Raw genomic sequence first — 26,408 nt, forward strand, 5'->3', positions numbered from 1 at the left:
TTTGAAGGCTTACAGCCCTCATTCAAAGTAGTGGAAAGTCTTGGGTCCTCTTTGACTCGTTACTGAACTTGGATGAGCAGTTAGCATCAAAACCCAAAAGTGCCACCTTCACGTCCAGCTTGCTAGGAAACTCCACCCCTTCCTTGTGGATAAGGATGTAGCCCCAGGGATCCAGGCTTTTGACACCTTCAGGTTTGATAACTGTAATTTGTTGCATCTGAAGGGGTGTGTGTGTGTGTGTGTGTGTGTGTGTGTGTGTGTGTGTGTGTGTGTGTGTGTGTGAAAAGTGCATGGGTTTTATCTGGCACGAGATGTGGCTGTCTGCCTTCTCCATGGCTTATGGTGCCATGAGCACATCAAGCCAGTGCTTCTATCCCTGCATTGGCTTCCAGCCCTTTATCCACTGCCTTTCTAGGTCTTTGATCCTAATCTTGGAACAATTGATGGATCATGTCCCAGCTATGTCAGAGACCCCCATCACCATCTACAAGCCACAGAGACGGCTGTGTTCCTCTGGGACAATGCCGATTGCAAAGCCCAGAGTGAAGTGTGCATAAGATCGGGGATGAAATAATTTCAGTTGAGGGCATCTATCTATCGAAAAACTTCGAGGAGATGAGGAATCCAGAATTTGACTTTCCTTGGGAAATGCTGGGAAACTGTCCTTTCTGATAAATCTTTGACTCCATAACCAGAACAGCATTCGCAGCCTCACCCTTCCTTTTACCCCTTCCAAAAAAAGAGACCTACCCAAAGCAGGGTGTTTTTTAATAACCCAAAAAGGGAGAAGCACAAGAGATTCCATGACACCCATCAGCAAAAATGGGCGTCATACTTCCTAGTGTATTTGTTATGGAAGATGTAGAGCTACTACAGTGGTGAGTGGCGGTACAAAGCCCTAAACTAGGATAGTTTGGTGCCATTTCTTTTGTGCTTTCTCAAAATGGAGGCCAGGTCTCACTCTTTGCCCAGCAAGAACAGTGTCTTCTGGAGCTTTAGAAAAACAGTTGCTAGGCACCTGAGGCAAGATGGTGGTGGGTGATCTGGCCTTCGGTCGTCTTGTAGAGAGTCCAAGACTGAAATCAGTGTCTGATGGGATTTTTGCTGCTGTAGTCCTTCACCCAGCCCCTGAAGAAGCCTTTATGTGCAGTATTTGAGGATAGTGATTCGGTCTGGGTTTGGGAGTGGGGTCTTTTTAATACTTCTAGGCTGAGCTAACCCTCCGAGTTGCAGCACCAGACCATCAGAAGGAAATCTGCTCCCTGTGCAGACTGATGACCCTGGTGGAAGCTGAGTACCCTGCATAGTTCCCTATTGGTATATTGATAGACCAGAGGCTGATCTGAAATACTTCTTTTCTGACTATTTGGTGGTGGGATTATACTCGTTATTTTTATGCATATGTGTGTGTCTGAGCATACATGCATGCGTATATCAGAATATATTTATATGCACACACACACACACATGCTCTCTCTCTTTAGTGTATGTATTAGCGAGACAAGGTGGGTGAAGTAGTATCTTTTACTGGACCAACTGCTTTGTATTCATCATTAACCTTCATATGCACTGCTGTCAGCCTGACATCTATTGTGTGTATGTGTGTTTAATAAATACATTTCTGGAAAAGGAAGTCTATGCACAATTTGAATATCAAACAGTCTGCTCTTAAATACTCATTCCGCATCAGTTCCTTCCTCCAAGTATTTCCTCACCAAAAGATATGCAAATCATTGGTAAAGCAGGGGATTGCTTTACATATATATATAAAGCCTCTCATTTGTGTTCCAATTCTCTTTTCCACAGTCGTGTAAACGCTGGAATGGTTGTGAAGAAGGAGACTAAGGGGCAGCCCAATGATAGAATTCTGGGCAGGAGAGGCTGGGATGAATGAAGAGTGTCCAGGTGGCCTTTTCCCTTAGGCATTCTCTAAAAAGCTCCTTGTTGGTTTCCCATTCTTATTCCTCTTTTTCTGGAGATAGTCCAGTGTGCTTACCCTTTGCCTGCTTGAATATGCCCTGTCTCTCAAGCCTCTTTTTTTCCATCTTGAATTTGCACATGTGCAGAGATATGAAAAGTGACTCTGAACATATATCCAGGCGCAGGTCTTCCCTCCTCTTCTTTTGCTTAGTTCAGGAAGTTTTTCCATGCTCCGGATCCTGCCCCCATGCCTGCTTTAGGACATCAGTACGGTGGAGTGGCTGCCAAAATGAAAAACAAGAAATGAAAGAGTTTCTAACCATAGCAATAGCCTATCCATCCTTTGCAATTCATGAAGTACAATAAAAGTAACAGTTTTAGTTCCAGTTTAGAATTCCAGTGCCGCCTTGCGAGTCATTTTTTCTTTTAGACTAGAGATGGTAAGGACATATTATTACAATTTACTCATAACACTTACAAGAATTGAAAATGAGTGCCGTAATGGGAGGAAGGAAGAGGGACCATGAGGTACTCACTATAACGACCCTTAAAAACACCTCTGTGGAGGGTCCAATCCAGGAAACGAAAGCTGGTTGTTTTTTTTCAGAGCGTAGGGGGAAAAAGACATACACCTGCAGTAGAGCTGTTTGCACAGAGGATAGTGGGGGATCAGATCCATGAAAGGGAGAGGCTGTGTGATCCTCTCTGGTGGTGGAAATGTATGTTGCCCCAAAAGTTGATTGCAAGGCAGTAGGAGGACTGCTGGATGAGAGCTTTTATTTCAGATAGAACTCTAGAGGATTGGTGCTGAGGGCTAAGATTAATTGGCCTCTCTGGTGGATGTAGAGAACTGTCTGAGAGCAGCAAGAAACAGTGTAATTATTTCAGCCTATTTCATGGCCTGTGTTACTTGTGCATCACTTGACTAGGAAAGTATGCCCAGGAATGTTTTTCATGCGTTAAATGACAAAACAGAAAGGATGAAATTTGATAGCAGGTATATCAGAGCAGCCTGCAAATTAGGCGCTGCAGCTTGGCATATGAGCTGATAGATGCCGGCTCACGTAAATACTTTGGCCTTAGTGCTCAGTATGTCATTTCATGTAGTAAAGATCTCCCATATGTGTTTACGTTGCAGGTGTTGTGTAACTCTAGGAAAACGTCCCCCCCCATTCCTCCCCATTTTGAGTGTGTTCATATGGTGTGGTCAGCCCTGTTGACTGGTGAGCTTCCGCCCTGAAGATGAAAATTATGGGTACTTTTTTGGGTGGGGAGGGGGATGTGATGCTGAAGAATAACAGGGATCCAAAGAGGGCAGGCTAGCGAGGAGCCTTGGCAGTTGCGTTTTGTGGTGGTGAGGTGGAAGAGGGAAGGGACTGGTGGAGCTGAGGCAGAGGTGGACACTTCCTCACTCATGCTGGCAGCTATAAGGACCCGGGAAGCTCTTCCCACAGCTCCAAAGCAGCAAAATCAGCCCCTGCCAATGCATTTTACACTAAAACCCCATGTTCTTGCTATAGAGGGGCCACTCGTCTCCTGATTTCTCCACCTCCAGCTGAGCTCAGCTTCTGTCTCCAGATCCAGGGAAACTGGCAATATGTCTGGCATCTCTGAGTCCGGCTCCTTATCCCACTGGTTTTCTCTGCTGCATCCTCCCTGTCTCTCACTAGTGCAATGCATGGCACCGCTGTGTTGTCTGCACGTGCCTCAGGCAGGGAAAAGGGGTGAGTCTTGAGGGCTTGTTCCAGTTCATCATAAAAGGGGCAAATTTTCTGAGCTGGACTGAATGCTGTTGTCCTGGCCCCTTACACACAGGAACTCTAGCCCCCTTTACGCTCTCCTTGTCCTGGATACTGCCTGTCATTGTGCCACCCTCAGTTGATCTCTTTGCCACCTGGTCATACGCTGGAGTTTTGAATGTGACTGAATTCAGCTGGTCCTGGCATCCTTCTATCCCCATTCTGATACCAGAGCCTGCACATCTACCCTGGGCCAGTTGGCAATGTGCTCGTAAAATGGCTTCCTTTGAGACATGCTGGTGATAGAATCAGATTAATTTGCAAAGAGTAGAAGTTATTTACTGTGAAAACAGCATGCAACTAAGCGCAATGATCGTTGTACACGTAAAATGGCCTCTGACTAAGAGCAGACCCCCATGGTGGAATGTGGGCTGATAACCTAGCTAGGCAAAGGGAGGAGTATTTGCATATTTGGAACTATTATGGAAATTATCTGCATCCACGCTGGCGTTGCACTGGTGGAGAGTGGCATAGAGGAGAAGCACATGGCGGTTAACTTTGATACTAGTCTGATTCAAATGGTGGTGCAACACTGGGGGAACTTCTGTGTATGGGCACAAATTGTTTTATAGATGTGCTGTGGGTTGGCGCACCACATTTCTCTACTGCTGCCAGAGCTTTTGGCTCCATTACATTAAGTAAGAGACCCTCCCTGATCTAGGATTGAAAATAGTGCAGCTGCTTGTCTAGATGAGACCAAACCGTTTTCAGCAGTTGCACAGAAAGAGTGACAGAGACCTGCAGATCATTCTAGCCTCTAAAGGTATCTCTTCCACCATTTCCGCCTGCCTCTGAACTTTCGGAAATTTACGTTGTGCTGCCCATATTGCATGTACTATGCAGCTTAAAGCAGAAGATCTAAGTTTGCATTGCTGGTAGTCTGGTATCTTGTACAAGCGGTAAGTTCATTTAGAAGAAGCCACCTTTCTTCACAGAAGAAGCCTGTACTAAGGAATTGAAGCCTCCAAAAGTAACTTTAGGGGGCCACTTAGGGATCTGGGGCAAAAATTGGTCCTGCTAGTGAAGGCAGGGGGCTGGACTTGATGACCTTTCAAGGTCCCTTCCAGTTCTAGGAGATTGGTATATCTCCAATTATTACCTTTACCTTTAAGTCCTATATCTTGCTGCTGAGGGTCTTCAGTCTATATGGTGATAAAAGAGCTGCCGCATGGAGAGGTGAAGGGTCTGAGAGTCTAGGCTCCAGCCCGAGCCCAAACATCGACACTGCAATTTTTACACCCGTAGTCCGAGCCCAAGTTAGCTGACTTGGGCTCTGAGACTTGGTGCCAGGGTTTTTTTTATCGCAGTGTACATGTTAAACAACTGATTTCCATTTCACTGATGCTTCTCCATTTCGCATGCCTAGCCTTCCCCTGACCTGCGGCTTCAGAATATGAGTTTTTAATTGACAATGCTGACATTCCACTCAGTTGTGGATTTTTTTCCCTTGCCTTTCAGAGATAAGTGGTGATTTCAGAACTTGATTGGATTTTTTTTTATTCTGCTTTTTCAGGTAAATGGTGATTTCAGAGCTTTGTTGTGACAATTTTTTCTATGGGTAGGTCCCTACCAGCATTCCTACTACAGGCAACAAGAGTTGGTTGTGTTAAGAGCAGGGCTTCATTTATAAAAGTGGGAATCTACAAAGCAAAATAAAAGTTGACATTTGCCATGGCTCTTTGCCATGTAAGCATGTGTATTTTTTAAATGGCAATTCTTGCTGTATTTTAAAACAAGTGTTTGGGGAAAATAATGTGTATGAGTAGTTTTGACTCTGTATGAATTACATGAAGTTAAAAACAGGTAAAACCTTGTTACTGGCAGGAATGATGGTCTTTAAAAATGATCTTTGTAACACTTAAACATCAAAATCACTTGAATTAATTTGTCAGGGAATATGTGCACTGATTTGTACCTCTTTGCCTTAGTTGTGCTTTACCTAGTAGTAGCCAGGGGTTCCCTGAAATCTTAGAGTCCCATGATATTTTCATGTCTGTTCCCATTCAGCCCACCTCTACCCACAATAAAACATTTGTAATTTTCATAATATTCAGTGTATCTGATTTTTGGGATGTCTTGTATGTGGAAACCATCGGTGGGCTTGTCTGATTTACTAAAATCATGAGAGAACTCTGGTAGCTTTAAATTATTAGTTTGAAATGATTAATGTTAGTGACTAATCTTCAGTGACTCTAGTTAGTACTATGTATTGTAGGGACAGGCAACGGAAATCTGGAAAATTTGTTTTTCATAGTCAAAGGCAGCCATGACAGGTACACCGGGGATGATATTGCTGGTTTAAATGTTACTTTATACAGATTTAAAAAGTTGGCTGCCTCCCATTTTAATTTAGTTTGGGACTATTCTATATGCACTTGCAGAGAAACTTTTATTAATACTCTGTTCTTCATAATGGGTTGTTTTCTTTGCAAAACTCATTGTAATAGAACAAAATGTAATAAAGATTTTGGCATTTCTTTAGCCTCAGTTTTTGGGTTATTTTCTATTTCCATTTTCTTATTAAAGTTTGATGTTTAAAAACTTCCTCTTAGCAGCATTTAAATTTAAATACCATAAATAACCTTCACGAGGAATTCAAATATTTTAAACAGGTAATTGGGGATAACAAAGGGATTGGTTCACACAGTTTCTGATGAAAAGCTGTAGAACCTATTTCTTAGTGTAGGAAGGAACGAAAATTATCTGAATATGAGAGATCCGTTTTTGCTAACAGGTGTGTAGGCCTTTGGTGTTTGTTAGGCAAAGCATAATAATATCAGGATTCATAAAACTTTTAACATCTTTTTCATTCCAAAAAAGGAAGAGTTTGCATGGTGATAATTTCTATTCTAAAACTGCTTAACTTTTGTAATCCATAAAACTGGAATACCAATGGCTAATGTACCCACTCAGTTGTTATTTTTTTTCCCCCAGATGTTTGCAAACCCGTCAGGCAGGTGGAGTGGGATGAAAAGAATTGATTCCTTGGTTTTTAAGAAGCGCATTACACATGTTAAAGAAAGGAAATCAATTGTCAATTAATATTTAAAAAATCATTTAAATGAATCATTCCTTAAAGTCAACTGGAAGGTGGACCAAATCTTCCTATACAATCACTGCTACAATCACTGCTTTTTTATATTGTACAACTTAAATCAAGTTTGTTGTACAGGAGGCAGTACATATTTTGCTTAACTGAGCAACCTGAAAATCCAATTGGTATATAGCACTTTTTTCATGAATAAAGTGCTGTTTTAACAGTAAAATTTGGCTCTATATGATCAACAATATTTATTAGCGCAGGGGTAGGCAACCTATGGCACAGGTGCCGAAGGCAGCACGCGAGCTGATTTTCAGTGGCACACACACTGCCTGGGTCCTGGCCACCGGTCCAGGGGGCTCTGCATTTTAATTTAATTATAAATTAAGCTTCTTAAATATTTTAAAAACCTTATTTACTTAACTAGACTATTGTTGCAAGTAAAGTAATGTATTATAGACTTATAGAAAGAGACCTAAAAACATTAACATGTCTGACTGGCACACGAAACCTTAAATGAGAGTGAATAAATGAAGACTCGGCACAGCACTTCTGAAAGGTTGCCGACCCCTGTATTAGCGTATTCTACATTCTGTTACACCCATGTAACCTCAGCCAGTGCTCTAGTATGTAGCCCAATGCTGAGGGCATAATTTGGCCCTGACATGAACAACTTTACACCACGGCCTGCCTGCTCTAAGAAGAATGGAACTGCTCCGAGAGTCTGCCCTTTGTTTGATATTTATTGGTATCACGCTGGGGGTTGGATTTCTGAATCCGCGGCGCTTCTGTCAAACCTCATCATTTAGCCCCAAGCTTTCAAAAGTGCACATGGATTTTGGCTGCCTCTGTGGGGTTTTATTTTTGGTTTTTTTTTGGGATTTCTAACTTTAGGTGTTTTGGGCTTGTTTTCTATTCCAGACTTTTCTACTAACTCGTTCTGGACTAGATTGTGAGAGAGCAATCAGGCCGGTGTAATGGGCTGCATAGTATGGCACTGTGTGTGGAATATCTAGGGAAGGACATTGTGATCTGGTTCATCTGCTGCTCTGGGAGGGAGTAAACTGCACCCATGTTTATACCCAGGGCTGTGTATGCTGCCCGATGTGCCAGTGCAGCGATGCCTCCTGGCATATTGAAGGTAGTGCCAGGTTTCCATCCATTTTCTGCCCCATTCCATCTCCTCTTGCTCACTCGTGCCAGGGTGAGGTGAGGACATAGTGGCTCTGTGGAACCCGTGTCTACTTCCCTGCTGCTACCTCTGTTTATGTTGCTCTGTTAGCCAGGCCACAGTATGGTCCTGTGTGAATTTGGAAAAATCACCAAGTCTCTCTGTGCCTCAGGCTTTCCAACTGTAAAATGGGTATAACGACACTTACCTCATCAGATTTTTGTGAGGCTTGGTTAATGCTTGACTGTAAATTGTTTTAAAAGCCTCATATGAACGGGGCTACTGTATGTACGTACTTCTTATATCTATATAATAAGTGCTGCTAATAACTTAGCAGCTGTTTAATGATACACAGCAGCCAGGGGCGGCTCTAGCCATTTCGCCGCCCCAAGCACGGTCGCTGCCGGTCGCTGGTCTGGTGGCTCTGGTGGACCTCCCGCAGGCGTGCCTGCGGATGCTCCACCGAACCCGCGGGACCAGCGGACCCTCCGGAGGCACATCTGCAGGAGGTCCACCGGAGCTGCCAGCCGCCCTCCCGGTGACCGGCAGAGCGCCCCCCGCGGCATGCCGCCCCAAGCACGCACTTGCGTGCTGGGGCCTGGAGCCGCCCCTGACAGCAGCACTGCACGAGAATGTAGGACAGCGAATGAAAAAAGGGAACTTGTATTCAGTAGAAAACATAGAGGATATGTAGAAAAAGTAGAGGATCCTTAATTACCTACCTCACAACTAGACATGAGGCAGGAAAACCAGCCTGAGTCTTGCAAAAAGTGCCATGCAATATTTAATGAGGACAAGAGGCGAGGATGTTTTTCTTGCCTCTCCTCTGAAAGTAAGTTCCTCCATACAACACAATGACTCTAACACCCTAGCAGGGCATTGGTTCAGGAATGGCTCAGAAGGAAAGTACCATCCATTGAAGAAATCATCAGCATCTTTTGTTTCTCTTTGGGGGCTCCACGCTCAAGAATTGACCAAGCCAAACCTTTCTTAGCTTGTGAGACCTGATGAGAGAAGTCTTTAGTCTGCTTCATTTTGCCTTCAGAACCTGTGTCTTGCTGAAGGTGGTGTACTGTATTTTTGACAGCTCCATATTGGCTCTCTGTCTCTCATTAGTCCTGCTAAAGCAGTGTTTCTCAAACTGGGGTTGCTGCTTGTGTAGGGAATGCCCCTGGCGGGCCGGGCCGGTTTGTTTACCTGCCCCGTCCAGAGGTCCGGCTGGTCGCGGCTCCCACTGACCGCAGTTCGCTGCTCCAGGCCAATGGGAGCTGCTGGAAGCGGCACGGGCCGCGGGACTTACTGGCTGCCGCTTCCAGCAGCCCCCGTTGGCCTGCAGCGGCGAACCGCAACCAGTGGGAGCCGCGATCGGCTGGACCTGTGGACGGGGCAGGTAAACCGGCCCGGCCCGCCAGGGGCTTTCCCTACGCAAGCGGCGACCCCAGTTTGAGAAACATTGTGCTAAAGTCAAATGCAATTTATATTTACTCAGATCAAGATCCATCTATTTCTGACATTAGCAAAGAGGTAACCTGGACATTCACTAAAAAACGACCATTTTCAGCCAAACGATATCCCAATTTATGTGAATGGCTGTCACAGATGCACAGGCTGTGCATTTAGAGAAGCATTTTGTTTTTTAAGGATGGGAAGAAAATACTAGAGTTATCAATTTCCTAACTTTAAATTAACTAGATTTCCTAACTTTAAATACGAGGCTGATGTCATTTCTTAAAAATCCTTAACTTAGTTCAAATTTCAGAGCTCTATAGGGCAAAATATAGCTCAAAATAACAATAGTTAATCGTACTGATTCTGGTAGTGGCTATATTGCTTAGAGAATGTAATGATTTGTGACACTGGCAGTTTAGGACCCTGGCTTAAAAACAGTTTTATATCATCCTGTTTGATAGTGTTTTAACGATTGTAGCATCCAGTTCTTTTCTCAGATCTACTGCGCATTGCAGAAACTGCTGCTCAACTTGGCTGATTCCTTTATGTTCCAAATAGGGATTTGCACCTATGGCTACAGCTGGCTTAGGTGTTCTAGCCAAAAAGATAGTCTCAACGCTTGTCCGATCCATCTGTCTTGACAGTGGTGGAAATGAAGGCTGTTTGTGCTACGTATGATATGATGCACAGCAGTCTTCTTAAAGGTGAAGTGACCAAGGAAATGGATGCACATACTTGCAGCATATCTCTACAAATATTTGCTAAAGTACAGGCACAATGTAAACATCAGAATTTAGGAAGTTGGAATCATCCTTGAGTCTCATTCCATATTCTGAACTGTAAGATCTCTGGGGCAGGTACTATATTTGTGTTATTTATTACACATCACTTAGAACAACAGGGCCCTTGCTCTTTTTATTTATTTATTTATTTATTTTGGGGGTCTTTAGGTACTATTGCAAGAGAGGTAATAAATACACTGCTTTGAAGCTTAGGACAGATTCCACATATTCTGTGCAAGTTAAAGGATAACAGTACCTATGTCGTTCAGATCAGCAAGCTGAAACTTCTAAAGATAAGCAACTCTCAGCATGAACAGGACAATTGGGAGTCTTGAAATTCCAGGTATTTGGGACTTCCTTTTCAGCGCCATATGGGTTACAGGCGGTTAGGGCCATGTATGTTAGCAAAGTGAAAGGAATCCTATTCAACTTTTTCTTAACTATGCTATGGAAATTAAAATAGTACAAGCTCAGGGATATGAACAATACCACATCTGGGCAAACGATCAGGAGTGCAGCATAATTTATGGGACAAGGCAGTGCCTGAACTAGTTGAACTTACATGTCACATGCTACTAAAGGCCCCTACAGGTTTCCTTCATTAGGAAACCAACCTGATTTTGGTTTGACTTATGGTAAGAGCAGAGCTGCAGTATCTTTGGGCTTGGGAAATATAGTCTGGGATATTGCATTTATGGAGCAGTTGAATGTTTTGTGGCTTCTGGCACAAATGTAAAAGTGCTTCACGCAGTGTTAGCTCTAGCTCTGAGGATTCCCTTTGTAAACTTTCAAGTTGGAACATAACTCAAGAGCACATTCGTTCTGTGTTTGGCAACAGGAACGAGACAGTTAGAATCAGCAGCACATGCTTAAAGGGACAACATCAGTTTGGAATCAAGTCTGTTTGAACAATGAGTTAAAATACCCTCCAGTACTGAACCTGCCACTGAATCCCCGTTCCAATTTTGGTTGCTTTACAGTCACATTTTTCTACTTTTTAGGAATGGTTTTTCTCTTCCGTGTTGTGTTAAAGACCCACAAAAATGCTGGGTACTGATTAAATAACTACACAGGGGAAACAGTACAACTGACAGGCACAAAATGCAGTTAGATAAAGTGAACAAATTAGAAAAAAATATTTTTCCTCTCAAAGCCCTTTCAGCTACAGCAAGGTCCTGTGCTGTTAAAAACATTCTTTGTATTGTTATAATGCCTAGGAGCCCCAGTCAAGAATTAAAGCCCCATTTTGCTAGGTACTGGATAGGCATAGGTAAGTGCTCCTTGCCTCAAAGATCTTACAGCCTTATGTGTAGGATAAGGCAACAAGTATCTACTCCTGATGGACAGAGGGAGCAAAAGGGAACAATGAGAGAATCAGAAAAGTTAATAAGGAGCAGTCAGAGCAGACCAGCTGCCTGGCCATTGGATCCCATAGTACATATGAACAATTTTCAGCCGGAAATGTTATGTTTAAGTGGATGGCATTCCTAGGTCCAGGGCTAGCTATTGGCTGGAAACTGACCGGAGCAGGCTACCTTAAAAAAGAATTTTGTTTGAATGACGTCTTCAGGATCAAGCCCAGTGTGTTTGCACAGTGAGGATGTGCTGCACAGATGTGTGACACCCAGTTCTGTTTGCTGAACAAATAAGAAATAAACTGATGGCTCGTGCTTTGTTCGTTTATAGGGATCAGCAGACAGTGAGAGAATCTGGACGGATAGACCTGACCTGAAGATTTCATACCCAGAAATATCTTCTGAGTTTTTAAGAAAAGGTGTTGTGCTTACAGTTTAATATTTAAATACAATGTTAAATATTTAATATGCTTTAAGGTTCTTTCTGTGAATTTTAACCCAGCAATAATAGAGGAATGTTGTTTATTACTTTCCATATTGCTAGTTCACAGTAATGGCACTTTTAGCAGGTTGATGACTGTCAGGCTCAGAAATAGCAATTGTAATACGATAAAATTATTCTGAAACACATTTTCGTGGTTTATTCATGGTAAGAATTGCTTTTTTGCATGTCAGACTGCTGACCAGAGCAAAATGTGTTTGCTTGGATTGGATATACATTCCGGGTGAAAAAGACATGTTCTCGTAGACTATGTATGGAAAGAAAAGAAAATTAGTTTGGTTTAACCCAGTTATTTAATTTCAACTTTGTGTAGAATCCATTTAAATAAAAATTTCTGGCAGCTCTGGCTTGTGATGGACATTATAAAGTAATGTCACTTAGAGTCAGACTCATATGAAATCAGTCTTGGTTGTTGGGGATGGGTGATTGGGTGGAGGGTGGGAATGGAAACAACACACAAATATTAAACTAAATTTTACTGCGTTCCCTTTGCCGTTGTTGAAAATATTTGTTTGAATACAACTTCCTTTTACCAGCTCCTCCGGGATCCTACAGTGAAGTAATAATTCTGTGCTGTAATATTCTGCTGGCATGAAAATTATTATAAATTCACCGCTGTGTGATCTGATAAGAGGGGTCAGGAGAGAGGAAGCCCAGCAAGCACAAGTAGCTTTAGAATTAGCAAAAATAATCTTAAAAAAAAAAAAGTGAAAGCTGAATGAATTTGTCTGATACCTTTGAAAATGTTCACCAGCATTGAAGCTTCTCTGTATGAAAATGCCTAATATGGTCATATGTGTACTGCCCATTATATTAGGGTACAGAAAGGTGCAGGTATTCCATAACGGTGTTCTGTTCAGTGTGACTCTGTACGGTGCTGTGTATCCTGTATGATAAATGTCATGTATTGTAGTAGTCCCATTAAACATTAAAAGGGAAAAATAATCCTGCTTAATCCTTCTCTTTCGCTGTCAGTACTATAGTGAAGGTAGGGGTAATGGAAAATGTAGATCAGAACATGCCACGTTACAGTTGCTGCTGGCCTACATTTCAGTGTATGAACCCAGATGAACATTCAGCCTTTGGAATACAGGAACATCCCAAACAGAGCAACTGAGTGGTGATAAAGATAAAGATTACCCTGTACATGCTGAGTTTTCTCAGGAAACTCTAGCTACTGCGCTTTATTTTAGTGCCTGAAACTTCCTGCAGCAAGGGCCGGATCCAGCCCCCGCTTCAGTCACTGCAGAGCAGCCTTGTGCTATGGAACTGGTGTGGTTCCTCTGGACTAAGATTGGCCGGTAGGCTGAAGTAGCCCTATGCAGAATGGCTGTGCATCCTGGATGGAGGATTCTTTCCCTTCCTATCACTTACCCTACTGCCTGGCCTGTCCACATCTCCCCAACCCCTGGCTCGGCCAGTCAGGCTGGGCACTAGGGTCTGGGGCCTAAGTGACTGTCTGTTTCAAATGCATTGAGTCATCTTAACTTCACTCTTGGCTGTGTTGTAGTTTTTCATAAAAATATTGAATTTCATTGGCCAAAGCAGAATGAAAGTGTTTGCGCTCAAATGAGCTGGGATTGTTTGTAGTGCGTAGTGCTCGTAAGTGACGCCTCGGATTGTTACCTAACTTTCTTTTTTTCAATGGCTCATTTCAGAGATTTTTGAACTGCGTTTTTTAGGATAATTTTGGTTCTAAAGAACTACTACAGATACTCTATAAAAATCAATGTTGCTTTTTTTTTTTTAATTTGGCATTAGCAAATGTAAATAGAATATTTTATCTACTCTTGTACTAGTTGGTGCCCATCTGTAGAGCTTTAGTACAGTGTGTAAGAAAAGTAATTTGACATATGGCTGGAATATAAGGAACAGTAGAGAGAATAGTGCATTCCAATAGTTCTTATGCCTAAAGACAAAGGAGCCTTTATCTTATTAATTATTTTTACCTTTATTTACATTAATTATCTGAATATACGTCTTTGGGGAATTTTAGAAATAAAACATTAGCCTGTATTTCTGAGGTATATTGAAAGTGTATTAGGATCAGAGTTTGTGGTATTGCCGTTTTGTTTATTTTACACAAAAGAGGATCTTACTTATTGCCTGCTTTAAATTATTACATTTTGAGTGATAAAAATAATCCATTTATTTTAGAAAAATATTAAAAACCCATTAGACAGTAATGGTTTGCTTATAAACGTCATTAAAAAGGATGCAATCACTGTCATTACAGTCAGTCTGCTTTTCAGTAAGAATAATCCTAAAATTCCAGCCCATCTGGAGAGCCATTACAAATCCTTTTTCCTGTGGAACTAATCTGGATGTGTCATGCAACCAGTCCATAACCCATTCTGTAAAGATATCCAGAGTAGCTTTTGTTTTTCAGATCGATCGTATGCACCCTGATCCTGCTCTGAGAAATGGAGGGAGAGAGAGAGAGAGAGAGTGTGTGTGTGTTATGTTAATTGCAAGATCGGTGCCAAGCTGTCCAAATGGCAATACCCACCGGCTATACACTTTTTTTTTTTTTACTGGTAAGGCAGTTTGCTTTCTTCACACAATGTGCCTGAGCACATATGTCCTTTGTACAACCATAGGTGGTTTATGATAGTGGAGTTTTCTATTGATTCTGTCACTGTATTCCTTTTGGCAATAGCAGACAAAATTCTGTTTTTTAATGTCAGTTTAGACTAGCCACTCTTAAACTGGTTCTGCCGAGGTAGAAAGCTACAGTCTGGACAAGGAAATGTAAAACAAGGACTTGTCATGCAGAGTACCTTCAACCATCATGTCATTTGTCATCTACACTGTGTCATATGACTGATACTCAGTTTAGTGGGAAAATATCTGACTGTGATATTACTTGATCCAGATCCTGTATACAGGGATGCAAGGTTGCGTAGATTTATAGATTTTTAGGGCTAGAAGGGATTATTAGGTTATCTAATCTGACCTCCTATGTATCACAGGCAATTACATTTCACACAGTTACACCTGTGTTGAGTCCATTAACTTAATTGATTAAGCATATTATCTGGAAAGGCATCCAGTCTCTATCTGAAGACATCAAGAGATAGAGACTCTACCACCTCCCTTGACAGTTTGTTCCAATGATTACTCACCCCCACTGTTAAAAACGTGTGCCTTATTTTTGCATACAAGGAATACAGTGAAACAAACTGAATTTGATGTCTGCATATGAAATTGATGTCTGCATATGAAAACACAGCACTCTGGATGATTGAGTAAAGCGCAGTTCAACCCTGAAAAATGACTTAGCAAAAAGGTCTGCAGTGTTGTTGTCACTGAGTTGGTCTGAGGATATTAGAGAGACAAGGTAGGTGAGGTAATATCTTTTATTCGACCAACTTAGCTCAAAATAGGCTTTTGAGCTACACAGAGCTCTTCTTCAGGTCTGGAAAAGGTACTCTGAGCATCACTGCTAAATATAAAGTGGAAGAGATTGTTTAGCAGAGGTAGTTAGCTCATATTCTAAAGGACCGTTCAAGGTGGAGTGGTCCATTAACACCTCTGCAGTCACAGGACAAAAATAAAAAGGGGGGGTGAGGTGGGTTTAGTGGTTGTTGTAGATTGTTGTAATAAGCCATAAATCCAGTGTGTCTGTTCGGTTCATGATTTTTAGTGTCTAGCTAAGTTATGAATTTAAGCCCCAGGCTTGTCTGTTGAAAGTGTTTCGCAGGTTTCCTTTGGGGATGAGGACTGATAGGTCAGATATAGAGTGATGGCTTTGTGAAAAGTGTTCACCCACAGGTGATGGGGTGTTTTTGTCTTTTATTATTTTCCTGTGTGAGTTCGTTAGAGAGCGTAGAGATTGTCTGGTTTCATCCACATAGTTGCTGTCGGGGCATTTAGTGCCCTGGATAAAGTACTCCATATGTTGTGATAGGCATGCGTAGGACCCATGATCCTGGCAGGTGTGTTGTGTGGGGTGCTGATCATTGTAGCAGCGGAGAAGTGTCTGCTGGTTTTGCATGTGTTTTTCTGGCAGGGTCTGGCGCCACTTTGAGCAAATGTGTCCTGATCTGTGGGGAGCCTGCTTATGATGATGATCTTGGAGAGTTTGGGGAGCTGTTTGAAAGCCAGAAATGGGGATTCAGGAAAGATTTTTGTCATTGAGTATGGGTTGACTTGCTCCAAAACAGAAATAAAACCTCCTCCAACTGCACACCGCTAGCTGTCACCTACCACTCCACACTGGAACTTATACAGGGTATCATCAAACAGCTGTAACCCTATTGCATTATCACCAGTAACAGAGGTGGTTCAGGCCAAATTGTGTACTTGGCTACTATTAAGTGCCCCTCTGTTTTTGACTTCTTCAGATGTGAGGGCAAGGAGACAAAGAAATGTCTGGGGTTACGCAAGTGTGTATGGCTTTCTCTTTCTGGGTCAGGGGCTACAATTTGCTTGCCTTCCTGGAGGACAACCAGAGCTCATGCCACCAGTGGTAGCCAGCCCAGTGCCCTAATAAGTCTGGTTTGTGCTGGGGCCTTTTGGTTTTTTGTGTGGGCGAGGACATGGCTGAGTCTCTGGGTTAATACTTGAAATATTCCAAATGACTCAAGTCGTGCAGGACTTTGAACGGGAGAGAGTAATTGATATATGTGTGTAGAATGTGTCACAGATGACAGACCAGTGTTCCTGGTAACCCTCCATTGCAGGAATGAGCTGAAGTTTCTCCAAAGCTGCATATAAAACTGTGAAGAGCTCAGCTTTGTCAAAGCAGTAAGCTTCCCTGAAAGCAAAATCTGGCAGTGTCTATCTTTGGATAAGTGTTGGTAAGAAGCAGAATGGTGACTTAATGTTGTTTTGGTGAGGAAAATTTCCTGGCCACAGGCCTTGTACCAGCTGCCACCACTTTATCAAAGAACTAGCAGTGGACAGAGTGTCTCTTGGGTCCATAAGGTCATTAATAGAGAAACTGTAAAGAAAGAGTCTGAAAATTGTCTTGGCCATTTTGGGAACATTGACCATGTATATACCCAAGTATAGGAATAGGGAAAGGACTGGCAGTATGACCCGATGGTTCTTTTATTTTTGCCTGTGTGATATGGGACATTGCCAGAGCTGATTTTTAGGGTTATATATGGGTATCTGCAATCCTTATTAATGTCCTACAGCCAGGAATGTTGTTTAGCTTGTCTGTCCACATTATCTCAGAGAAACTCTGGAAAGAAGGCCAACTGGATTAGGTCCTTTGTAGCTTTAAGTGACCGGATGTAACCCCCTCTTCCTGTCTACTATGGGTCCAGCCTTTCCATTTCCGGAAGAATCCCTCCTGCTTTTCCACAAATCCTGGGCCCAGTGCAATTTTGGGATTAGTTCTTCAGTGTGCCATGGGATCCATTTGCAAAGCCCAGTGAATCAGCCTCCCTTCATCATTCAAGCTCCAGAGATTCTGAGATGGATAGGCTGCTGTCAGGAGGCTTAAATTTAATGGGTCTGGTCATGATTTCCAGCTAGCGATGGTTGGCTGTTTGCTTCCAGAGCCTTAGATGGGCTACTGGTTATCTAGGGATGGGAACCTTCATGCTTCAGCTATGCAATGCTGTGTGTTGTGTAATATTGAGAGAGAAATATATTTAATGAGGCACAGTGTGTGCTCTCTCTTCAAATAAATAATTGTTCAGTGTGTTGCCCGGTGCCTTCTTTAGTACACGCTATTCAAGCCCTCCTCTGAAGACAGAACATGAATTTTCTCATGGGCTTTTCTGTAGCACTCTAGTATCTGAGTGCTTCACACACACAAAGTCATTTAACTTCACAACTCCACATTTTACAGAGGGGGCGCTGAGGGCACAGAATGAAAGGTCAAAAGTTTCCACTAATTCTGAATGCCTACACTGAGATGCCTAGCCCACAATTTTACGGTGTATTTAGGCATCTATAGCCCTATATGTGTTCAAAGCACAGCTCCCATTGAGTTCAGTTCTGAGATGTGAGTGCCCAACAGTTCTGCAATGCAGACCCTAGGGTCTCAAGTCAGGTGCCTAGAAAGTGAGGAGCCCATGGTTAGTGACCACCTTTGAAGAGCTTGGTATGTAGCAAGATATATAGGGTCAACTTATTTATCCCTCCATATTTTATTTTTCTTTATGGCATGAGAGAAGTGAGAACCTTACTTAGGTCATGTCCGTGACTGCACTGACTTTACAACCAACGGTGGTGTGAGGATAAACTTGAAGTAGCAGCTGTGGGCTGTTCCGGCCATTGAAATCGGTGGTCACTCGGCATTTCCATGAGTGCAACCGAGTCTTGAATCTGGTTCGAAGTCCTTGCCCCAAAGAGTTTACCCTCTCACTAAAAAGGCCATTGGCGTTTCTGAGCAGAAACAAGCCTCTGAAAAATGCTAAACTGGTGAAAGAGAGACTTTATTTCTATTTGTACAAAGAAACAGAAGCTGAATTTTTTTTTTCATTAAACTTTCCAACATGTCAGTCATGGGCCGAAATAGAACATTAGAAATTTCAGACCCAAAGGTAATTTCCCCCCAGAAAGGCTATAAATGACAGACGATAGGAATTTTGGGCCAAATTCTGCTGTGTTATATACATTAAGTCTGGAGTAATGCAAGTGACTGGTGGATTTACCCTGGATTTAGACTGGTATAACTGAGTTGAATTTGGCCCAGAATCTGTAGATGCAGAATAAAAATATCCATCATGTATCTTACAGACTGTTGGAATGATCTGTTTATGTATTAAGATATTATTGTTATGTCTTGCATCGTTTTCCCTACAGCAGCATGTTTTGAGTAGTGAGTTAATTGTTCTGTGCCGTGAGCTGATTTCACTTGTCCCTAGAAACAACTGTAGAAACTGGGTTAGTCTTCTGTGTGCGATTGTGCAATAGTGAGACCAATATAAAGGTGCATTGGGGTAAGCAGAGGCGTTGGAGCTATTTTTTTTTTAAAGTAAAGCAAGCTTTTGTTTTCTTTTACTGGAAGAACACATTGTCAATATTTAGTGAAAACGGAACAACCAACCCCCTCAACTGTTGTCCCCTCAGACTGTGTTTATATTTCTGGAATGGTTTCAATTCTGGTGGGAATTGCTGTACACCTCTGGCAGCTTGGAGAGAATTCAGTGTAGTCTTCAATCAAGTGATTTACTGTTACTAACAACACAGCCTAAAATCACTGTAAGCAACACCAGTGTGGGGTATGACTGTGAGGTGCTGTGATACAGTTCTCCTTGCATACCTGGCATGGTGGTCTGTGTACCATGGCCCCAGAGGCAAACACTGTAGCCACTCCATGATTATGTAATTATTATTGTAGTATCTAGAGTCCTAGTGAAATACCAGGACTCTGGTGTGCTAGGTGCTGTACATTGTTATGATCACTAATTGTGTGCATTATGGTGGTACAAGAGCCAACTGAGAATGGGGCCCCATTGTGCTGGGTGCTGTACAAAAGCAGTCATGGCACTTACAGTCTGAATAGACCAGACAGATTCAGGGCGGGGGAAGCAGTAGAACTCCCAAGCAGAGTGAGCAATGTGATGGTAGCAAATGGCATGTTAGTTCCATGATTTTTTGGGGGGAGGGTGGATTTCATTAGGCGGGGATCGGCTCAAAGGGAAGGGGCTGAGGGGGAGCAGAAGGTAGGAAAGGAAGGTGTGGAACAAAGCTGAGGCAAAGAGTTGGAGCTGCTCCTATCCCTGTGGCTGGAGACTTTGGCTGGTCGCTCTCTGTGGTTCTCCCTCGAGGTCGCATAGCTTGGTGGAGGGGAGGCATCGTTTGTATCTTAGTGCCCCCTGCAGTGGGGGCACGATGCTCTAGCCCCTGGTGGCTTCCCATAAACACTTGGAGTAACAGAGGCTACTTTTACTACAGCTGCCAGAAATAAAAGGTGCAGATGTCCCCAGGCTCAGTGCTTTAACGGTTACAACAAAAGTCAACCCAGCAGTCCCTCATTCAGCCTCTAGGGGCAGTCCAGTCCTGGGGTATAAAGGCAAGAGTCTCCTTGGGATCCCTCCATGCTGACCTCCTGCTGAGGGTATGTCTCTGCCCAGCCTGCCTGTCACAGCTTTTAGGTTGTCCAGCCTTTCCTCCACAGCCGCATTGCTGCTCTTGCTGTCACATAGCCTCTGGCTGTCTCCTGAGAGTGGTCGCCTCTGCCACTTAGGGTGTCGTTCTATTTATCTTTGGCATTACGGCGCTCTCTGCTGGCCGGGTATTGAACTAGGTAACACAGGGTCCTCTGCCACTACACTATTGTGCATGGCTAAGCAGTTTCGAATGGAGTGATATTCACTTAGAATGCAGTGTTATTCATTTCAGCAAGATGTATATTAAACAAAAATGTGGGGGCAGATGTCTAATAGTTGCAACTGTCTGCAAAATATAGACTAGCCAGCAGCCTCATTCTTAGAGCAATTTTGAGGAGATTCTGGTCATCATGCGCTCCCAGATCTGGCCGCTTTGGTGTTAAATAGTTAAAAATATAATAATGGTGGAAAAACATAAAAAAAGTTATTAGAACTGGATAGGATAAATGTATTAAACAGTCATAGGTCTTCTTTTTTATATCACTTTCTTTTCCTCAAGATTTTGAAAGGCACCAGCTCAGAATTAGTCCCAACGACATGCCAAGTGGATACAATGACTTTTGTGTTTTAATTATTTTTTTTGCTTTGTAGAAAAAGATTAAATTAAAAGAGAGGAAGAAGTAAGCTTTGTACAATTATTTAGGAGTTATTAATACAGATTTATTGGGAGTCATGACAGTGAACTGTATTAATCTGTTTAAACATGACTGGAAATAAATATTTTAGCAGATTCTAAAATCTATTGGGTTTCTGGGAAACATGCTAACGGATTCCCCCACCCCCCCCAGCCTAAGGGGAGGTTCCACAGGGCCTCAGAAACCCACTAATTGCGGGGGACAACTAATAAAAGAACAGGGACAGGAGTGCGGTCAAAGGGTCATAAGAAGGGAGCCTGACGGGGACACCGAGCAGAGGACCCCGGACAGCGCCCACTGCTCCTCGAAGGCGTCAAGGGAGCCAGCGGACGCCGCCCAGAGGAACTCTGCCCGGAGACGTGAATGGACTAAGGATCGGAAACAAGCCCCACAGTCGCAGGAGTCTCCATTGGCCAACCTCCTCTTCCTGGTCACGTAGATGGCCATTTTAGCCAGGGCGAGGAGGAGGTTGACCAGGAGGTCCCGCGACTTTGTGGGGCCACGGATAGGGACCTAGATGACTTCAGATACTTTTGATAACACCATGGTCTCATCTAAGTCCAGATTCAGACAGCTTTTTGAAAGGAGATTTTCTTTTTCCCTTTCCCACTCCTATTCCTTTAATTCCTTCCCTGGCTTCTTACTCCAGGAATTACCCCCATATGAGTGTTCATTGTATTTTGAGCTCTCCAGCGTGTGCATGATTTAATGTGCAAATCAGTATAGTGCATTTGTTGTTGGACTGTTTTTTTGTAAACTAACAACAAAACCAAAGCAATTTACAATGTTCGTATAGGATGAAATTCACTAGAGTTGTGCAAATCCCTCCTCACCGCTTGAACCGTGAGTTTGTTCAAGAGAGTGCAAGGGGTCAGTTTCACCCAGTAAGCAATGAAACTGCTGCGTGGTGTATACTGCAGATACACCTCTACCCCGATATAACGCTGTCCTTGGAAGCCAAAAAAATCTTACCGCGTTATAGGTGAAACTGCATTATATTGAACTTGCTTTGATCTACCAGAGTGCGCAGCCCCGCCCCCCCGGAGCTGCTTTACTGCGTTATATCCGAATTCGTGTTATATCAGGTCTTGTTATATCAAGGTAGAGGGGTACTTAATATATTAAAATGTGATCGGTAGTTACTGAAGGCTCAGTTGGGGGCCTGGCTGTGCTCCCATACGAGGGAGTGAGGGGGTGGAGTGAGCCACTTCACTGCCCTCTGTTGGCTACCTGTGCTGCATTCCTATGGGCTGCTAATTCCTTTCCCGCACAAGTGGGTGGGGAGTGGTCTGCCAGGGGTGGGAGTGGATGGAGCCTTAGTTCCATCCCCCTCTAGCGTACTTGCCTGTGCTGCACAGTCACTTTATATCCTGCCTTAGAGCCAGGGGGAGGCAGGGATTGTGAACCTCGGCGTTGAAATCAGATGATTCCTGTCCTGCCTCTGGGTCAGCACAGCTACACACTGAGCATCATTAGAAGGTTACAGTCTGGCCTAAATGTTTTAGAAAAAACTGATACAACATGTCAAAGACTCACCCATAGGCTATGGCTCATATTTTGTTTTTATTTTGATAACCACTGTATAAGGGAATTTCAAAGTAAAATTAACACCAATCAACAATGTTTTGATGTAAACTGCAATACTGCACATCATCTCATCCAGCGGTGGGCGGGGGGGAAGGAATGTATTGGAAAAATGATGCCATTTTGAATAATATATTGTATTTTGTTAGGATAAGCACAGACTAGTTTTTTAATTTGTATAAGCAATGACTGTTCTTTGAATTTGCTGTTTTTAAAATAGGCACGATGTTCTTTTATATATTTAATTTACAGCTTTGAGAACTTTCAGATATAGTATCTTTGTTTCTGAAAAAACATCTCTTTTGTTTTTTGCTTTTTAGGGGAAAGCAGCAATTTCTCCACCATGGAAACCTCTACAAAGTGATTGTTGGTTTACAAAGGTAGATGTCTTTTTTCCTTTTTTTCCTTTTTTTTAGCATTTTTTAATACAGTGTTTGTAGATGACTCCAGTTCAAAATACAGCTTAATGCTGCTATGGCTTGTGGTTAATGTTAGTAGAAAATGGAACTTATTCCAGAGCAAAGAATGGCTGTTTGGAAATGAGAACAATAAGGGTCAATGAGCATGGACACACCATTTGCTGCAAATTTACTGAGCTTTAAAATATCTCCTAAAAGCAACCAGTCCTGACAGTGGTGAATGGGGGCGGAGGGTGCCCCCTTCACTTTTTTGATTCTCAAATCCATAGCATCCTAACATTTCCTGGGCTTCCGAGACCCATCTTATTCCCAGGCCCGAGCAAGCCACTTCATGAAGCAACCACCAGGCCTCATTCAAGTGTCAAATGTACAGGAAAGGGGCATTAACCCCCTCTGTGGGCTTGTGAGCACCTGCCACTCCCGACAGTTAATTTTATCTCCACGTAGGGAAAAATCTCACCTGTGCTGCTAGCCTTGAATATTGCTGGTGTGCCCCTCCAGCAGCCAGGATCTCACTGTATTTGCTCCCAACATCGGTCAGAGGCAGTTCCGAGCAACACTGTCCTGCTTCAACAACTGGTTCCTGGCTGAGTAGGCCAAAAACTCAGACAACCACCACCATTCTTTCAGGTGTCCCCAAACTGTGTGTAACAGCAAGTCATGTGATACCAGCGCACGTGGTGGAATTGCCTCCTCTGCATAACCTGATCCGTTTGGCTGAAGTGGGCCCCTTTGATGTCTGTCCATGATCATATCAGTGTGCATAAGCAAGGAGATGATGCTCCACGTGCGAGTTGAATGTAGAACTTATTTCAGTGCAAAGAATGGTGAAATATTAGTGATTGAGTGTGAAATAGATATATTTTATTTTTTATGTTTCTGCAGTTAATAAATGTGTAACAGCACCACCCCGTGAGGCTCTTCTGGCATGTGATGGATACTGAGATGGTTCTTAGACTATAAAGGCATTTAAACCTTCTGATTGGAGGGGGGAGCCCTGCAGAGGTGGGATCATTTGGAGAGGTGGGCCTTGGAAAATATTAGAGGTGAAAGTCAGGGCTGTAATACCCTTGGGCTAATTCTGGTTTTGGGGTTCATTGTGCAGGTGGCTGGGTGGTATTTAGTGACCTGCCACATACAAGAGGTCAGCCTAGATGATCTGGTGGTTCCTCCTGGCCTTAAACTCTGACTCTGTGAACATCTAGAAGGATGGGACCTTGCTTGCACCCTTATGCTTGAAGAGGCTCCTTGCAAAAAGTTAGAATTAAAAAAGGGTAAATGAACAATGACTGGCAGTGGTGTAGCTGGATCTAGTGTGTTATATGTAACTTGTGGTCATGGGGGTTAGTCATTGTAAAAGTGATGTGAATTGTTGAGCACAGTGTCGAATACTGATCTTCAGTAAATAGGCAGAGCTACCTAACAGCTTGTAGTGTCAGAGCTATGCATGTCTTTCTAGAAGCGTGTGGGTTCTGACACTGAACCATCAAATTAAAATGCATTTGCTGTCTAGGGTGATCTGCCTCCTGGCTTCAGCTCCTTTTGGTGTCCAGTGTACCCCTACACTGTGCAATGTGATTTCGGGGACTGTTGCACTCTGACCCAATGTTCTCTCGCTGTTGCTTGGTTTGTTTTTAAATTATTAAAATGCTCCCACTGTGATTCTCCTCTGGGCACACGTCCACTTAGCTAAAACAATTAAAAACAAAAATATTAACTTACGTCAACCAAAAATAGACTCTTCCTTGGAAATTATCAATTAACATAAACACACCCCGACAACCCTTACAGCAGAAGTCTGAGTAGACAGATGGAGCCAGGTTCTTCCCTGGTGTAGGGGAAGTGGAAGTGATAACTCCCACTGAAGACTCAGGACTGAATTCAGAAGTGATATAATTGCCGGGCTAAGTTACTTATCTGTTGTGGTTAAAACAACTAACTGAAGATGTAAGATAAGATGGGGAGGCTGCCTTTGTTTATTTGTTTACACCCTGCTGTAAGTTGCTGTTCTTGCTAAACTCCCTTCTTTTTCTCTCTGGGTGTGAGTTACTCATTTTGCACGGGTTGGTGTAGAGGGCAGTATTTAGCACTTGTCCCCATATTCAACCCATTTACTCTGGTTGTATAAACTTGGACCACCGTTCGGGCACATCTGAATTTGGGTATAAGCTTTACACCGAATCCTGAAGGTCCACAGACTTTGGGAAAGCAAAGTCCAGAGTTTCTAGATTTACACCAAGCAAATGAGAGCAGAGTTTGGTTCAAAGGCCTTCTGCCAAAAATTCCTTGGCTCTTCCCCCGGAGCATTCAAATCTAGGGGTCTCTAGCGGAACACTTCATCCAAATCTCAGAGTTGCATGGGGAGAGAAGCAGTTTTTCAGGTAGCTAACATGCTAAAAACATAGGGTACTAAAAACCAAGCGATGCCATCATGAGTTAGTTCCCTTGGTACTCCTTTGTGTTCTTCCGTACTGCTCTCCCTCTTGGAAATGCTGTTGGCCAGTGTCTCCTTCAATGCAGAACATTCAGATTCAGTTCCGATAACCATCCCTGCCAATAGATACCGATGGAGAGAGAACTGTACATAAATTTACATGCGGTAGCATTGACATGCCTGTGAGTGGTGTGTGGGCTTTGAACACCTCTCCTTGGTGTGGAGTCCATGTCTGCCCTTCTCCTGGGCTCAGGGCAGGGAAAGAGTCTGAGGTCCCACTGGTCCAGGGAATAAGGGTTTTTTCTTGCTGGTCATATATGGAGCCCAGGGAGTAGCTAGACAGGTTCTCCACCCACGTGGAGTGTGGGATATAGTACCATGATGCCTGGGGGTTGGCATTAGGACTAGTTCTTGTATCTAAGGGCTGCACAATCCAGGAGCAGCTCCAATCTTTTGTTTACATAACAGAGAGGAAGGGGGCTTGGGATGGAACCCCCCCCCCCGCTGCCTGTGCTACATGGAGACGCACCAGTAATCCCATTTAGCATGTGCAGCAGTGTTGATTGGCTGCCCTTCCATAGAGCAGGTGTGGCAGAATTGGGGAGCTCAGCCAGTTGGAGATGAATTTTTCTGTAGATCAGGGTTTTTCCTTTCATTCGTGTATGGCGGAGGGTATGAAAAAAGGGGGAAGGGGGAAGTCCGTGGGGTTGGCATTTCTGAATAAAATAATGAAAAAACATAACTACACATGGCACCGGAACAACCTCACTGACTTCATTAAGCCCCAAACACCAGCTGATTTCCTCGAGGTTGTATGGGGCGTAAGTCAGGGCAGGATTTGACCCTACGAGGCTTTGTACAGGAAGGCAGAAATTAGGGCAGGCCGTTTTCAGAGGGGAGAAGGCAAAATTAGGGATTCCAACTTCACTTTTTGTGATGAAGGCACAGATGGAGGGAGAGAGCCTAACATTTGTTTTAAAACATGCCTCCTTTTTTTCAGTTGGCGCAATTAATTGTGCGACTGTTTCGATATGTATGTACTTGAGTTTATGCACAAATTGGGCACTTAGACATCTAGGTGTAAGATTCTGTATCTGCAGTTAATTGTGGCTTCAAAATGGCTTAAGGATCCTCCAAAAACTGGCCCGTAATAGTAAAGGTATTTAAGCTCAATCTGTTTCCTTCATACATCTGAGTGATCTGAGAGAACACATGATATAAAGCTTATTTAAAAAAACCCAAG

The 26,408-nt window shown here is 43.2% G+C and overlaps 1 protein-coding gene across 2 annotated transcripts in view; it reads left to right on the top strand.

Moving 5' to 3' along the window:
- PLCB4 (phospholipase C beta 4) overlaps positions 1-26,408 on the top strand; it is a 407,328-nt gene that overhangs the window by 77,198 nt on the left and 303,722 nt on the right. The window contains exons 3-4 of one of the 2 annotated variants that reach the window (XM_039530679.1): positions 11,848-11,935; positions 22,633-22,692. The gene's annotated coding sequence lies outside the window, so the exon portion shown is untranslated. The remainder of the gene's footprint in view (positions 1-11,847; positions 11,936-22,632; positions 22,693-26,408) is intronic. The other variant, XM_039530678.1, reaches the window with a different exon arrangement.

The sequence above is a fragment of the Mauremys reevesii genome, linkage group 3 (genome assembly GCF_016161935.1).
Source record: "Mauremys reevesii isolate NIE-2019 linkage group 3, ASM1616193v1, whole genome shotgun sequence".
NCBI lineage: Eukaryota > Metazoa > Chordata > Testudines > Geoemydidae > Mauremys > Mauremys reevesii.